Source organism: Microtus pennsylvanicus, chromosome 4 (assembly GCF_037038515.1).
Source record: "Microtus pennsylvanicus isolate mMicPen1 chromosome 4, mMicPen1.hap1, whole genome shotgun sequence".
NCBI lineage: Eukaryota > Metazoa > Chordata > Mammalia > Rodentia > Cricetidae > Microtus > Microtus pennsylvanicus.
The window spans coordinates 136,814,408-136,825,713 of NC_134582.1; positions in this window are offsets into that span (position 1 = coordinate 136,814,408).

Genomic DNA, 11,306 nt, shown 5'->3' on the forward strand with positions numbered 1-11,306 from the left:
TGACACTCCCCTCTGTAAGATGGAAAGTTAGGAATGGGGAGAAAACTAAAGAGCACCCCAGAGGCTGTGGAACTGGAAGACGCCACTCCCTCTCCTAGGCTAGATTCTGCCCTGTAGGGAGGATGTTTACCTGGTGTGTAAATTGTGAGCCAAGCGCTGGGGGTCTGAGAAAGGAAAGCCACAGAGATGTGATGCTTTAGCATTGAAGATAAACAAAGGTTTGGAACTGAGCTCACTGAAAGCCAGGAGCAAGCGTGGAGATGGCAACAAAGACTTTCAGCCTGTGGTCACCGGTAGGTGTCAATGTGGACACTTACTGACTAGGCAGTAGGAGAGGGGAACAGAGAGCCAGGCTGTCACTCCAAGGCTCAACAAGGACAAAGATAAAAACGTGACAAGCTCTATTTTCAACAGTGGCGAGGTTCAAAGTGGAGTGCTTTCAGAGTCTGCGTGGGTCAAGGCTTTTCTGAAGGAGGCTTGTTTTGTTCTAGTCAACTACCAAGGAGGGGAGCCCTAAGGGCCTTTCCTGAAGTAACTTTCCTGTCTCAAAGATTTCTTCAAAGGAATTGCATGGTCTAAGATATAAAGATGGAGTCTCCAGACCTGAGTGGACAACATAGAAGCACCAGGTTCTGCACCCTGAATCCCCAGGGGCTGCAATAGAGTTTATGAACTTGAACAGCCTACCTACTTTTTGTTAGCATTTTCTTTCACACACACTACCTTTTGTCAAACTATGTACAGAAGAGTCTACATGTCCATGGATACCACCTCACAAAGGCTTAGAATGTTGACAGAGTAATGGAAATTGGGCAGAGCTAAGCAGCCAGAGACTTCAGTCTTCCTCTTAGAAACCAGTAGTCAAGGCATTTCGCCACAAGTAAATCTCTCCTATTTTCTGTTGAAGCTAATTGGGGATTTTCTAATGCCTCTCGTTAGCAAAGATTATGTCCCAGGATTAGTAACTGGGCATAATAGGAAGTGCTGGTCACTCTACAGACTCCAGCAGAGCCGTGTTCCTCCCAGAAATTCTACTAGCAAGACAAAAATGTAAGTTAAGAAAACCCATAATATTCTGAAACTCTGATTTTCTTTAATCAACACAGGTCTCTCAAATAATAAAAAAGGGATGTAAGTATCCTTAAAAGACTAATGACATTTCACAGGTAATGCAATTTAGAAAGAAACACTTCCATGTTTTCTTTTCCAACAATGTGCATTTCTGTAAACTGCTATAAATCGCAATTCAAAAGCAGTGATCTCACCATCCCCAATCATTTTTTATACTGATCAAATGAATGCAGATACTCCCATTTGGGAGGGGCAACATGACATTTCCCTTGGCAGTTCTAAACAGGTCACAGACCTTTCACAGACCCTAAGGCAGTGGGAGGGAGCTCTTTGCTAAACCGTGTAACCAAATCAAACCAATGGTTACCCCTTTTCAAAACCACTGGAATGGTGTGCACAATGCTATTCACATAGCAGCACAGAAACTGAAAGAACGGTCATCCAATGGAGATTTCTTTCCTTTTGTTTAAACTTGCAGAGCTCAAAAAGTAATACTTAAAGGCAGACAATTACATTTACCATGATAAAAATATACATATACAGTCCACATGCATTTTTGTTGGCACTGCACAGCATAGCTGTAACTGCCCATATGTGTGTATGTGTATGTATATGCACACGTATGTATATGTATGTCTATTTATTGGAGATGCTGCTTTGTTTGAAACCTTAGGCACAAAGACACAACATGGCTGCCCTGGAGATGACCTATTGCTTTCAAGTTGCTTGAACACATCAGAATTTCCATTGTTAAGGTTGATTAATTGAAACTGATAAGTTACCATGGATAAAGATTGTTTTTCTGTTTAATGTGGTGGGCCTGATTTGGTAAATGCCTCATTCATGTAGCATTGCAGTGGAGCATATGGGCAAGAGTCACTCAGCATCACAAGCATACACAATCTATTATGCTTGTGTGGACACAACTAAAAGGCCTTTCTGCTTTAATGACAAAGTTTCAATAAGAAATTCCATTTAAAGAGTCACTAGTAACACAAAACATGATTTTATAATTTATTCTTAGAGTTTCTGTGGATGGTTTAAAAGATAATATTTAAATATACCACACACACACACACAAACACACACACACACAAATTATACCTTAGTATTAGTTACTGGGGATAAAACATCACTTATCTTAAATGTGAATAGACACATAAGGAGACAAAAAGTTGCCACATCATGGTACCTTGCCTATATAGTGTTGTTAGGGTTGCCAAGGATATGCCCCCAGTGAGAGTTCATGATGCCCAGTTCCCAGTAGGAAGGGAAATGGTTTGGTGGCTAAGAAGCCCATTTCAGGATGCTTGTTTTTCTTAATGAAGAAATAGAAGGCATTTAAAAAGTCATCCAGAGAGTGGCACATCAAGCAGTGAAGGTATCCATATTTTTATAACTTAATTCCTTCTTGTACTTGGAAATTATTTTTAAAAGAGTCAACTATATAAGAACATGAATATTTACTACTAACTATACGACTGCTATTATTTTGGATTATTGTACATAAACTCATTTGTTTTTGTTTTTTTTGTTTAGGTTGATATGTATTTATTCAGAAAAGAGTAATAACCATAATTATGAAAGCCATGTTAATGAACTAAAGAACTAACTATGCCAAAACATCAAAGAGACAGTTACCATATTTAGCCTTTAATGTCTCTTCAAATAAATTCTCTGGTCATTCATGTCCAAGAAGCAGTTCAAGTTCAGCCGGCATTCCTCATTTAAATTAGATGGGTAGCGCGGTTCAGTGTGGGGAGTAATAAAACACATTTGTCACAGCTGAGCCCTGCTCCTGTGCAGCTTTATGAAGGGCTGGGTGTCCATTGCAGAGCTAATCCACACACCATCACTTGTAGAGTTCCCTCCTGCATTTTGAAGTGATAATCTGTATCTAATTTTTAAAGAAAAATTTCCTTTCCTTTCACTTTTTGAAGACCCGTTTCTTTGCAGGCCCTGAATAGAGATCATGGGTGACAGTGCCGAACAGCTCTGATGTGCGTGGAACAAAAACCCACCTCTTTGTAGAACATAACAAATTATGCAGTGTTCACAGATGCGCTTCACATTGCTCTTTTGTGAGAAAATGAAGCCCTACCCTGTTCCCCCTTCCTCCAAGAGAGCCTGGGGTTCCTAATGTGATCTGTCCCCAGGGCAGGAAACAAGACATCTCCTTAATAGGGAAACTTTCCTGGAGTTCTTTTGGAAAGCTTTTCATTTGGACTTTTGGGCTATGTAATTTTTGCAAGTACGAGCTATTTCAAGTCATAATCAGCTATTCTATAAACAAGAGCACAGTCTGGGGTTTCTAGGATTACATTGTTGCCATTCCTCTCTAGCGCCTACCTTGGACTTTTAGATATTTAGTGGAAATCCAATCATTATACAATTGATATAATGCTTGAACTATATATGAGCAAACAAATGTGATGGTTTTTCCCTAATTAAAATGTCAAAATATATTCTTAAAAACTGTATTTTTCTTCTTCTGTATTCCAGTTCTGGGCGGTTCTCATGGAGAAGAAGCCATTGCTGGGCAAGCCTAGGTAACCAGGGATGCTGATAAGCAATCCTGAGTCGCCAGAAAGCAGCTTCTGTGGAATGATGCTGAGTGTAGAGATTGCTACCCTACCTCCTGGGCCTGGGACCTTTGCAAATCTGACATCTACTGAGTGTGCTGCTCTCAGTTGCTGCCTCGGAATTCCAAGCCCTGGAAAGTTCTCTGTGTCCTTAGTCCCTAGCCCTTACTTTAATTACAGTAGATGTTCCTAATGTCCGTGGGAGGGATGGATGAATGAATGGATGGGTGGATGGATGGATGGACAAGAGAGATGAAAGCTAGAAGATGATGCGGCCCCTTAGAATCCACAGCATTTGTGGTTCTCTCCCACATTGACCCTAGTCTTGCTCGCATAATCTTATCTGACTGATACAGCAAGAGAGCAAAGGGTGAAGCCAGTAGAAATTTGAACAAACCTTGCCCATAGAGCTTGCAATCCCCTGTTCTTGAGAACCCCAAGTTCATCTTGAACAAGCCTGAATCAGCTTGCTTGATGAAGAGTGAATCTGATTGACTTTGCAGACTGCCTGTATGAGACTTGCCTCTCTCATGGTCAGCCAAATACTAATGAACCCAGCAGCCATGCAGACCAGTCATGTGGGTAAAGACATCTATAGTAGCCCAACATTGCCCCAAATAGCAGAAAACTGCACATTATTTGCTAGCACCAGTTGGGAAGCTCATGCAGGAGAGAGGTGGGACTCTGAATAGCCCTACTTGACTTTCTGCCTGAAAGCCCTGGAGATCTACTAAAGGACCAAAGAAGAAATAACAAAGTATGAGGGTCGGGGAAGCAAAGAGAGAAATCCTTGGTGACCCTGACAGCTGATGCTGAAAGCAAGGGCAGTTCAGAGTGGCAGATGGAGGCGATCCAGAGTCTATCTGCATGCAAGTGCTGGAGAGAGGGCTTAGCCTTCTCCCAGGTTGATTTACACAGGATAGAAGGGGAGCAGGAGGAGTGGCTTGATGGGAGGGAGGGAGAGAAGCGTCCTGGGAGTGTTTTCAGGAAGAATCCATGATGCTCTCTTTAGTGAGAGGACAGTTAGGGATATCGAGAGAGCATAACCTTGCTGTATCAAATAGAATCTCAAGGTAATGAATTTGAGACTCAGTTTTGCGTACGTGTGTGCCCTTGTGTGGGGGTACACAGGCAAACAAATACATGCATGTGTTGTTCTAGTAAAGCCACCTACTTCCTTTGAGATGGGTCTGTTATCATGGAGTTCACAAAGCAGGCTAGGCTGCTTGGCCACTGAGTCCAGAGAGCCTCCTGTCTCCATTTTCCCAGCTCCGGGATGACAAGGGAAAGCCACAAGGTCTAATACCTTCTCGTAGGTTCTGGGATTAAATTCAGGTGCCTGTGCTTGCCAGGCAAGCACTACTAACCGAGTCAACTCCCTGGCCACTGCAGTTCAGTCTTGTCAAACATTCATTAGTTTACTAACTGCCAGGGATGCAGCAAACACATTCACATAGGAACCTTACCCCGTTTGAAGTCTTATTGCCAAAGAAAGTCTTGAAGTGGGAGGTGCAGAAGCATTCTAACTAAGCAAGAAGCACAGAAGAGCTCTAACTAAGCAAGAAGCCATGGCTTCATTATGGCAGATAGCAAATGATGGAACTCCTTAATATCTCTTGTGAGGAAACTGGAAATATTAAATCCCTCAACTTGTTTGGCAGAATATAATCTAACTATCTAATATGATTGTCTTACATTGTTATAATGTTTTTCTGAGTTTGCTTCATGCTTTTTACTTTTCTGTTGTAATATATTTGCTTAGCATTCCAGACGGATAGAGTGGTGGGGAAGGCATGGCATTTTCATTCATTCATACCCAGGAAGGAGACACACACACACACACAAACACACACACACACACACACACAGAGAGAGAGAGACAGAGACAGAGACAGAGACAGAGGGTCCCAAGTGAGGAGAGATTGCAAGCCTCAAAACCCACACCCCAGTTATTTAATTCTTTCAGCAAGGCTCTACACAAAGCTTCTTCTTTTTTTTTTTTAACAAAGCAGTCTTATTCTTCATTTTTCATAGTGTATGCCAGGGAAATTTTCTTTTTTTTTTAAATTTATTTATTTATTAAGGATTTCTGCCTCCTCCCCGCAACCGCCTCCCATTTCCCTCCCCCTCCCCCGATCAAGTCACCCTCCCTCATCTGCTCAAAGAGCAATCAGGGTTCCCTGACCTGTGGGAAGCCCAAGGACCGCCCACCTCTATCCAGGTCTCCTAAGGTGAGCATCCAAACTGCCTAGGCTCCCCCAAAGCCAGTACGTGCAGTAGGATCAAAAACCCACTGCGATTGTTCTTGAGTTCTCAGTATTCCTCATTGTCCTCTATGTTCAGCTAGTCCGGATTTATCCCATGCTTTTTCAGACCCAGGCCAGCTGGCCTTGGTGAGTTCCCGATAGAACATCCCCATTGTCTCAGTGTGTGGGTGCACCCCTCGTGGTCCTGAGTTCCTTGCTCGTGCTCCGTCTCCTTCTGCTCCTGATTTGAACCTTGAGATTTCTGTCCCGTGCTCCTCTGTCTCTGTCTCCTTTCATCGCCTGATGAAGGTTAATATTCATGAGGATGCCTATGTGTTTGTCTTTGGGTTCACCTTCTTACTTAGCTTCTCTAGGAACATGCATTATACGCCCAATGTCCTTTATTTATGGCTAGAAACCAAATATGAGTGAGTACATCCCATGTTCCTCTTTTTGGGTCTGGCTTACCTCACTCAGGATAGTGTTTTCTATTTCCATCCATTTGTATGCAAAATTCAAGAAGTCCTTGTTTTTTACTGCTGAGTAATACTCTAATATGTATATATTCCATACTTTCTTCATCCATTCTTCCGTTGAAGGGCATCTAGGTTGTTTCCAGGTTCTGGCTATTACAAACAATGCTGCCATGAACATAGTTGAGCATATACTTTTGTTGTATGATAGGGCCTCTCTTGGGTATATTCCCAAGAGTGGTATTGCTGGATCCAGGGGTAGGTTGATCCCGAATTTCCTGAGAAACCGAAACACTGCTTTCCAGAGTGGTTGCACAAGTTTGCATTCCCACCAGCAATGGGTGAGTGTCCCCCTTTCTCCACAACCTCTCCAGCAAAGGCTATCATTGGTGTTTTTTATTTTAGCCATTCTGACAGGTGTAAGATGGTATCTTAAAGTTGTCTTGATTTGCATTTCCCTGATCGCTAGGGAAGTTGAGCATGACCTTAAGTGTCTTTTGGCCATTTGAAGTTCTTCTGTTGAGAATTCTCTGTTCAGCTCAGTGCCCCATTTTATAATTGGATTGATTAGCCTTTTACGGTCTAGTTTCTTGATTTCTTTATATATTTTGGAGATCAGACCTTTGTCAGTTGCGGGGTTGGTGAAAATCTTCTCCCAGTAAGTGGGTTGCCTTTTTGTCTTAGTGACAGTGTCCTTTGCTTTACAGAAGCTTCTCAGTTTTAGTAGGTCCCATTTATTCAATGATGCCCTTAGTGACTGGGCTGCTGGGGTTATACGTAGGAAGTGGTCTCCTGTGCCCATGTGCTGTAGAGTACTTCCCACTTCCTCTTCTATCAGGTTCAGTGTGTTCAGACTGATATTGAGGTCTTTAATCCATTTGGACTTGAGTTTTGTGCATGGTGATAGATATGGATCTATTTTCATTCTTTTACAGATTGACATCCAGTTTTGCCAGCACAATTTGTTGAAAATGCTGTCTTTTTTCCATTGTATACTTTTAGCTCCTTTATCGAAAATCAGGTGCTCAAAGGTTTGTGGGTTAAGGTCAGGGTCTTCTATTCAATTCCATTGGTCGACTTCTCTGTTTTTATGCCAATACCAGGCTGTTTTCAATACTGTAGCTCTATAATAGAGTTTGAAGTCAGGGATGGTAATGCCTCCAGACAATCCTTTATTGTATAAGATTGTTCTGGCTATCCTGGGTTTTTTGTTCCTCCATATAAAGTTGATTATTGTCTTCTCCAGATCTGTGAAGAATTTTGATGGGATTTTGATGGGGATTGCATTGAATCTATAGATTGCTTTTGGTAGAATTGCCATTTTTACTATGTTGATCCTCCCAATCCAAGAGCAAGGGAGGTCCTTCCATTTTCTGGTGTCTTCTTCAATTTCTTTCTTCAAAGACTTTAGTTCTTGTCGAATAGGTCTTTCACTTCCTTGGTCAGGGTTACCCCTAGATATTTTATGCTATTTGTGGCTATCGTGAAAGGTGATGCTTCTCTGATTTCCCTCTCTGCTTCCTTATCCTTAGTGTAAAGGAAGCCAACTGATTTTTTGGAGTTGATCTTGTATCCTGCCACATTACTAAAGGTGTTTATCAGCTGTAGGAGTTCTTTGGTAGAATTTTTGGGGTCACTTATGTAAACTATCATATCATCTGCAAATAACGAAAGCTTAACTTCTTCCTTTCCAATACAAATCCCCTTGATCTACTTATGTTGTCTTATTGCTATTGCTAGAACTTCAAGCACTATATTGAAGAGGTATGGAGAGAGTGGACATCCTTGTCGTGTTCCTGATTTTAGTGGGATGGCTTTGAGTTTTTCTCCGTTCAGTTTAATGTGAGCTGTTGTCTTGCTGTAAATAGCTTTTATTATATTTAGGTAGGATCCTTGTATCCCTATTCTCTCCAAGACCTTTATCATAAAGGGGTGTTGAATTTTGTCAAATGCTTTTTCAGCATTTAATGAAATAATCATATGATTTTTTTCTTTCAGTTTATTTATATGGTGGATTACATTGATAGATTTTCGTATGTTGAACCAGCCCTGCATCTCTGGGATGAAGCCTACTTGATCATAATGGATAATTTTTCTAATGTGTTCTTGGATTCGGTTTGCCAGTATTTTGTTGAGGATTTTTGCGTCGATGTTCATGAGTGAGATTGGCCTGTAATTCTCTTTCCTGGTTGAGTCTTTGTGTGGTTTTGGTATCAAAGTAACTGTAGCTTCATAGAAGGAGTTTGGTAATGACCCTTCTGTTTCTACATTGTGGAATACATTAAGGAGTATAGGAATTAGCTCTTCTTGGAAGTTCTGGTAGAGTTCCGCATTGAAACCATCTGGTCCTGGGCTTTTTTTGGTAGGGAGGTTTTTGATAACCTCTTCTAATTCTTCGTGACTAACAGGTCTCTTTAGATTGTTCACCTGGTCCTGGTTTAACTTTGGTATATGGTATTTATCTAAAAAAGTGTCCATTTCTTTTATATTTTCCAATTTTGTGTTATACAGGCTTTTGTAGTAAGATCTAATGATTCTCTGAATTTCCTCTGTGTCTGTGGTTATGTCCCCCTTTTCATTTCTGATCTTATTTATTTGTGTGTTCTCTCTCTGTCGTTTAATTAGTTTGGATAGGGGTTTGTCGATCTTGTTGACTTTCTCCAAGAACCAGCTTTTTGTTTCATTGATTCTTTGGACTGTTTTCTGTGTTTCTATTTTGTTGATTTCGGCCCTCAGTTTTATTATTTCCAGTCTTCTACTTCTCCTGGGAGCGTCTGCTTCTTTTTTTTCTAGAGCTTTCAGGTGTGTTGTTAAGTCCCCATGTATGCATTTTCCATTTTCTTTAAGTGGGCACTTAGTGCTATGAACTTTCCTCTTAGCACTGCTTTCATTGTGTCCCATAGGTTTGAGTATGTTGTCTCTTTATTTTCATTAAATTCAAGGAAGACTTTAATTTCCTTCTTAATTTCTTCCTTGAACCAGGTGTGGTTCAGTAGTTGACTGTTCAGTTTCCATGAGTTTGTCGGCTTTCTGTGGGTAGCATTGTTGTTGCCTTCTAACTTTAATCCATGGTGATCAGATAGGACACAGGTGGACACTGATATTTTTTTGTATCTGTGGTGGTTTCCTTTGTTTCCAAGTATGTGGTCAATTTTTGAGAAGGTTCCATGAGCTGCAGAGAAGAAGGTATATTCTTTCCTATTTGGGTGGAATGTTCTATAGATGTCTGTTAAGTCCATTTGCTTCATTACCTCCAATAATTCTCTTAATTCTCTATTAGGTTTCTGTCTGATTGACCTGTCCCTTGGAGAGAGAGGTGTGTTGAAGTCTCCTACTACTAGTGTGTGTGGTTTGATGTCTGCTTTGAGTTCTAGTAATATTTCTTTTACATAAGTAGGTGCTTTTATATTGGGGGCGTAGATATTCAGAATTGAGACGTCATCCTGATGAATTGTTCCTGTTATGAGTATAAAGTGACCATCTCGGTCTCTTCTGATTGATTTTAGTTTGAAGTCAGTTTTGTTAGAAATTAATATGGCCACACCTGCTTTTTTGCTTGAAACACCTTTTCCCAACCCTTTACTCTGAGTAGGTGCCTGTCTTTGTGGTTGAGATGTGTTTCTTGCAAACAGCAGAATGTTGGATCCTGTTTTCGTATCCAATCTTTTAGCCTGTGCCTTTTTATAGGTGAATTGAGCCCATTAATATTAAGTGATATTAATGACCAGTGGTTGTTTACTCCGGGTATTCTTATTGCTTTTGGTAGTAGAGATTGTGTGTCTCCCTTCTTTGAGATGTGCTGGTGAAGGGTCACTAGATGCCTGGGTTATTGTAGGCAGTGTTGGCAGTGTTGGATTCCTTGGGTTGCGATTTTCCTTCTATTACTTTCTGTAGGGCTGGATTTGTGGCTACATATTGTTTAAATTTATTCTTATCCTGGAATGTCTTGTTTTCTCCATTGATAATGAACGTTAGCTTGGCTGGGTATAGTAGTTTGGGTTTGCATCCATGGTCTCTTAGCTGCTGCAGTACATCTATCCAGGACCTTCTGGCTTTCATGGTTTCCATAGAGAAGTCAGGTGTAAGTCTGATCGGTTTACCTTTATAAGTTACTTGCCCTTTTTCCTTTGCAGCTCTTAATATTCTTTCTTTAACCTGTATATTTTATGTTTTGATTATTATATGGCGAGGAGATGTTTTTCTTTGATCCAGTCTGTTTGGTGTTCTGTATGCTTCTTGAATATTTAAATGAATATCTTTCGTTAAGTTGGGAAAGTTTTCTTCCATAATTTTGTTGAATATATTTTCTGGGCCTTTGAGCTGTGACTCTTCTCCTTCTTCTATTCCTATTATTCTTAAGTTTGTTTTTTTTATTGTGTCCCATAATTCCTGAATGTTTTGTGTTGAGAATTTGTTGGCTTTGCTGTTTTCTTTGATCTGTTTGTTTATTTTCTCTATGGTGTCCTCAGCATCTGAGATTCTTTCTTCTATCTCTTGTTTTCTATTGATTATGCTTGTTTCTGTAGACTCTGCTCGTTGACCTAGATTTTCCATATCCGGCTGGTCCTCAGTTTGTATTTTCTTCCTTGCCTTCATTTCAGTTTTCAATTCTTGAACTATTTCCATTACCTGTTTGATCGTTTTTTTATCTTGGTTTCCCAGGGTATCATGTACATATTTACTTATTTCTTCAAACTTTTTGTTATACTTCTCATCCATTTCTATAAGGGCATTTTTTACATGTTGTTTAAGGGACTCTATTGCGTTCATAAAGTCAATTTTTTCCACTTCTTCTGTGTTAGATTGCTCAAATACTTCTGTTGTAAGATCCTTGGGTTCTGGTGTTTTCATGTTGTTTTTCAGATTATTGGGTGAGTTCTTGCCTTGGCGTCTGCCCATCTCCTCCTATTAATCCTATCTAATGGGTCTTTTAA